We start from the raw sequence: 6,000 nt of genomic DNA, 5'->3' as shown, positions 1-6,000 counted from the left end.
AAAAAGTCTCTAAGTAGTCCCCTCCAACAAGATGTTTTAGGAGCTCAGAAGAAGCAAGAGGAGGATCTGTTTCATATGGTGCTTGGTAAATTGCATACCACTACCACAAGTTGTAAACCTTTAGCATCTAGTATATGAGTTCAAAAACACAACTGGAGAAACATAGGAGGAAGGGATGATGTGGGGAACCCAAATATCAGTAATTTACTTTGGGCTCTGGAAATACCAGAGCCCCAAGCTGAGTTTGAGACAATATGCACGGGAAGAATCTCTGCTTGTCTTCTTCCTGTCTAGGTATCTGCAACTGCTGTGTAAGACACTGGCTGGATAGCATTTGGCTATCCTTGTGTTAACATTTTTATGCAAAAAGCTGCCTTTTAATGACAAAATCCACAAAATTAAGGTGACAGCCTCTATACAGTGGGTTGCTTCTATTTTCCCAAAGTATTGAGAATTTGAGTCAGAGGAGACAGAAAAGCTGAGCTTTCCATTTCCCTGCATATATAATTGCTGGGTATAGTAACCTAATGAAAAGAACCAATGCAGGAGTTTAAAAGGATTAGCAACCTTAAATGCCATTTACAGTGACCCATGAAATGCTGAGAACTCTGCACACAATAACACCAGAACAGCAGTTTCTGGGTTTCCTGGAGGAAACCTCCTGGCCTGTCTGAGAGCAAATCCTGGAAATTCCTGTGTGCTTAGTAAACATGTCTGCTCACAACATGCCATCCTGCTTGTTCATGGGGTGTTGGAGATAGGGAGTGGTAAATACTGAAGTAATTGAAATAAAATAACCTACCTGGCATTTGCAGGGGAGGGGGGGGGGGGGGGGGGGGTGTGGGTGATGTTCCAGAAACTCCCTTTTCCCCAAGCATCCATTTGAGGGGTGAGCCATGGTTTGGTCCAAATACACTGTGCAATTGATCTAGTAGCCTCTGTTGGTGGACTTCTGTGGCCCTGACAAGCATATGGCAGGGATGCCAGCCTTGTATTCAGGATCATTGGAAGGCCACCATCACATGGCTGAAGCAGTTTTGGACCATTCTGTCATAAATACCAAAGCAGCATGTGTCAAGAGGTCAGGGTATGGATAGTCTATGTGACATGTAAAGCTTCAAAGTGGCCTCAGTTTGGACATGAGAGGAAGGGCCAAATCCAGAAAAGTAGGTTTAGAAATGTAACTGAACAATTTTTTTCAAAGTCGTAATCTGCTGATTTCAGAGTGGAGCGGTGTATGAAAATACTCACCTTTCTGAACAGAGGGACAGTGTTAGACTGGGCTTGCAGTGTCAGGCTGATACATCCCTCCCCCTCTCTTGAGCCCTCTGCTGCCTTGGAGGGGTGGATAGAGAAACTAGCAAAAGTCCTCCAGACTGAAACAAAGAGGAGTTAAAATGAGGACACAGAGCAAGAAGCTGCTTCATTTGTATTATGTTTGCAGTCTCTAGGTAATCCCATCCCTGCTTGCACAGAAGCAGCAGGCTGAGGTGCCGTTTTACTGCTGCAGAAGTGTGTGCCGCATCAGCTGTCACAGCAGAATTTTTTGGTGGTTTCTTTGAGATCACAGGCTCTTCAGTTCTCCCTCTGGTTGGCTGTGGGACCTGAATCAGTAGTCCAATACACCCTTAGGTGAAGTGAGGAGACGAAGGACAGCAGGTGATATGATGGGAAGGGCAAAGATCAAAGACAGCTCTGAAACTTGCCCCCTGCCTCAAAGAGACCACTTATCCAAGCTGAGTGGGGCATATCCTCAGCATCCATGAGGAGAGGTGACAGCAGCTCACAGCTGGAGCCTGAGTCATCTCAGAAGCCATTCCTTCATCTGTTAGTTGCACTGTCTGTAAATGAAGTCTCTTGTACAAGGCTTCTACAACACGCCAGGGTTTGTGGTAATCAGCTATGGGGCACATGCTGCATTTAAAGACTAATCATAACAATTATGCATCTCATTAAAGCAGTTGGCATATTCTGTGTTTTGTAGGACATGTTTGCTGCCATACAGCCATAATATATTTATCCCAAGCAAGCATATTGTTTCTGTAGATTTTCTTCTACGCTATAGCACTATTCCTGACAGTTAGTGCCTAAATCTATTTTGTATGGACCAGAATTTCCAGTATTCAATTTCTCTGCAGCCCAAGAGGAGTCAGGATATAAAGCACCAGGCTGTGGAGGCTGCTGAGACAGACCTGCATGAGAAGAGCTCCTGCAGTGGGAGTCCTTCAGGGCTTTTACTTGGACATCATAACTGGAGGAAGAGCAGTTGAATGCTCTGGTTGTGTTCTGCAAAATAGGTATTCTGAAGTCTAGTCCTGTTTCAGAGGGCAGCTTAAAGACTAGCTTCTTAATTTTGAAAGGAGATGTATAAAATTATTAGGCCTTTTGATTAAATACCCTTCAGGTATAAGTTACTATTATGATGCTATACAGTCATAGAGATTTAATTGAAGGTATTTAACTCCAGTGGCTGTAAAACAATTGAAATTATACTCAATCTCCTCTTTGCAGCAATGCTTTTAGACAGATTAATAATAAGGTAAGTAATGCTTAAATTCTTTGTGTCTTTCCTGAGGTTTTCTCCAATATACTTAATGGAGTTTTCACAATGCAGCCAGATTGGCAGATATAAGGAATTCTAGTAATTATGCCCCCTAAATTCCTTGTACTTCTTTCCAACTGAGTATCTCTAGGATCAAAGTAAACATGATAACAGCTGAGTGTAAATGACATTCTCTGGAATGACGTACATAGAATCCGACCTGTAAAAGAAATCAAAGAATAAGTGGTTTTCCCAGTAAATCAGGGCCAAGACAGAGTCCCAGTAGATGCTTACTGAGAAACCCCTACACGTGCATGTCAGTCACAGGTGCAGAAATTCATGTGGTCTCCCAGCTTTAGAAGTAATAACAGACCAACCAAAAAGGCTTGTTAATTTAGTCTAGATGCTAATCTGAACTTCAACTGAACCTACTTGCTCAAGCAATCTACCCAGCAATCTGCAGGAGAAGAGACTTTTTCTCATGTAGAGCCAGCCTAACAAAAATGTAAGCTAACCTTTAAGTGAGATGCTTATGGAGAAGATGTGTTCCCTGTGGGCAATTTGTATGGGCATGTGTGGAGGCACCTAAACATTGTCTTTTTATTAGGGGAGTTCCTTGCCCAGTATCGTGAATGAGTGTTTTAAGATTGCTTAAAGAATCACTGGCAAAGGTATCAGTAAAAACAGGTTTAATGTAAAAGCAACAACACAGGAAAGTTCATTGGCAAGGTTCACTCTAGTACTTATTAGATGGTTAAGGCACACCGAGGAAACGCAAACAAAAGTCCAGAGTCAATCAAACCACACTGAAGTAAAATCAAAATAGGGGGTGGGAGGCGAATGATAGAAATGGTGAGGATAAAAGGGAACAGGCCTGAAGGCCCAACAGCGCTTAACGCTTAACCTGAACAGCACCTTAACTTCATAGCATTAACTTCACAGCATTTAACTTCACAGCATTAACTTCACTTACAACTTAAGTTAAACAATTTAGCAAAGGATTCATATAGGATTTACTATACCATAATGGTGACTTACTTACAGACCTAACTTACACACCTAAAGTACTTAAGAATCTGGGAGAGAAGCATTTCTTTCACATTTGCTGTAGCATTTGTACCCTTGCATAGGTACCTTTTAAAGTACCTGAGCCCCCAAAGTCATGCAGAGACATTTCTCTGTCCGATGACAAATTGCACTTTGGAAGTGCTGGGGTGGCTGAGGTCCAGAGCCAGTCCTTGTGCCCCAAACTTTCCTTCCCTGATGGTCTCAGTGCTCCTCCAGGTAAATTTAGGAAGCAGCAGGTAAATTTAGGAAGGGCTTCTGGGGCTTGCCAGGAGTCATGCAGGAGATATGACCAAAGCCCGTGTCAGAACACATTCACAGTCCCAAAGGTCTCCCACAGGAACATTATTCCTTTGCTGTACAAATATTAAGCTGAGCTCTTGCAGTGTAGGTTAGAGGCAAAGCTGCCATGGATGACAGTAAGGCAGGGCAGGGCCAGAACCACCTACTGAACTTTGAGAACTGGTCACAGACAACATGACAGATGTCGCCTCTCCCTGGTGTTAAGGGTGGTGGAGTAATTTGTTGATGCATTCTTGGAATAGTTTTGATGAATTTTGCAAAGAACTGTTTAAATAAAACATTAGATACACTTTTTCTTAAGATTTGAAGAGGAGTTATGATTGTTTTCACTCACAGTCACACATCTAAGAATAATCCCTTACTCAGTCATCCTTGGCAGGAAGGGAAGTAATATACTGGCTTTAGAGGCTAAAGAATTACCTGTTTATTTTGAAATAAATGTTTCTCTGTGCTATTTCTGACAGAACATCAGCCTTCCTGTTCCACCCTTACCATTTACTGTAGGAGGGTCACGCACTTTTGTCCTAGTTAACACAAGTCCTGCAACTGTGTAAGTTTGTGACCTTTTATTTCATCTTTTTTTAGGTCAGACCAGTCTTATGTGACTATTTATGTAAATAAGCAGTTGACCAAAAGCCATTCATCTTCATGTACAAGAGGCATGTGAGGCAATGGGAGTTGTTCAGCTGTTTGTCCAGTATTTCTTGTGAAGTCATTATTGCTTTTCTCCTGCCGTCCTCACCTGGGGCCAAACATTGCCTTGTTCCTGACTTGCAAAATGAAAGGAAACAGAGGACACTAAGGGCAGGGAAATGAGTCTTTGCTCATTTATCTGGCACAGATCCATAGGGCAGGCTTTCTGCTGTATCACGGTTGTGCGCAAGGAAGATGGGAATTGGGTCTGTTCCTGGCCCTGTCACGGGCTCTGGGGACCCATTTCCTGGAGGCCCTGGAAACTCATGGGATCACCTTTCTCTAGAGGAGACAGCAAAGGTGCCATTCACTGCATGCTCTTTGTGAGCAGCATTCCCATGAAACGAAGATGGGAATATCCCAGATCCCCTTTCTGACAGCATGTGCTACCAGAAACAGGCTTGCAGGCTGCACTGCTGTGTTTACAGCCTCCCTCACGTGCAGCTTCCAAGTCTGTCTGCATCCTCTCCTGAAGAGAACTTTGATTACCTCATAAAACTATGGACAGAGCTTGTACAAAGGCTTATAGTTTAAAAGTACCTGCTTGAACAAGTGGCAAACTGTTGGGGAAGGAGAAAGCACTTGGTTAGATTAATTTGATGACTTGTAAGTTTTGCTGTCTTTACCTGATTGGTAACAGGAATGGTCTAAATGTTTCTTCCTTCCTCTTTCTCCTCTACCTTTTCCTGCCTGAGGCTTTTTCTCCCTCTGCTCTAGCAACTCACTGCTAAACCCAGTGCCACTTTCTGCACAAAGCAGTCAGTGAGCATTTCTCCAACACAGCAGTGTTTCTGCCTCTCTCCTACCCTGCTGCTGTGTCTGCTTGCTGACACCTTAGCATGTGAGCAGCAGTCACACTCTCCTGTCTGCTAAGAGAGCAGTTGGTAAGCTGTTCTGTGGGATTGTGTGCAAGTGCAAGGCTGTGCCCAATGTCATTTCACACCACATCAGAGTCAGAAGAGGAGCACAACCTTCTTCTGTCAAAAAAAGTAAGAGTTCAGAAATTTCCCCTGCTTCTTCTTGAGAAAATGAAAAACTTTCCAGGTATCTTTCCTTCCTGGAATGAGGCAGAAGCCTGCTGGCTGAGGCACTCGCTGGGGAGGCAGGAGGCACATGCACAAATCATCTGTGCAAATGATTCAGTCACAGGCTGGAGCTTGGCTTTCCCACATCTAAGACGAATGCTCTAAACAGTGAATTTCTTCTACGGTGACTAAATTTTGGTTTGACCTTCTTGGATCCTTGGTGAATATTGGCACGATCAGAGATCCCTTGTTTTGCTGACTTCTATTAAATAAACTATTGTCCTGATCAGTGTTTTGTGCTCTCTCTCAGTTCTGCACCAATATGATTGCTCAACTGGATAGTTTCTTCCCATTACCAGCACTTATGTGCTT

The sequence above is a fragment of the Vidua macroura genome, chromosome 3 (assembly GCF_024509145.1).
Source record: "Vidua macroura isolate BioBank_ID:100142 chromosome 3, ASM2450914v1, whole genome shotgun sequence".
Taxonomy (NCBI): domain Eukaryota; kingdom Metazoa; phylum Chordata; class Aves; order Passeriformes; family Viduidae; genus Vidua; species Vidua macroura.
The sequence above is the reverse complement of the archived record's forward strand: the minus strand, read 5'-3'. Positions refer to the sequence as shown.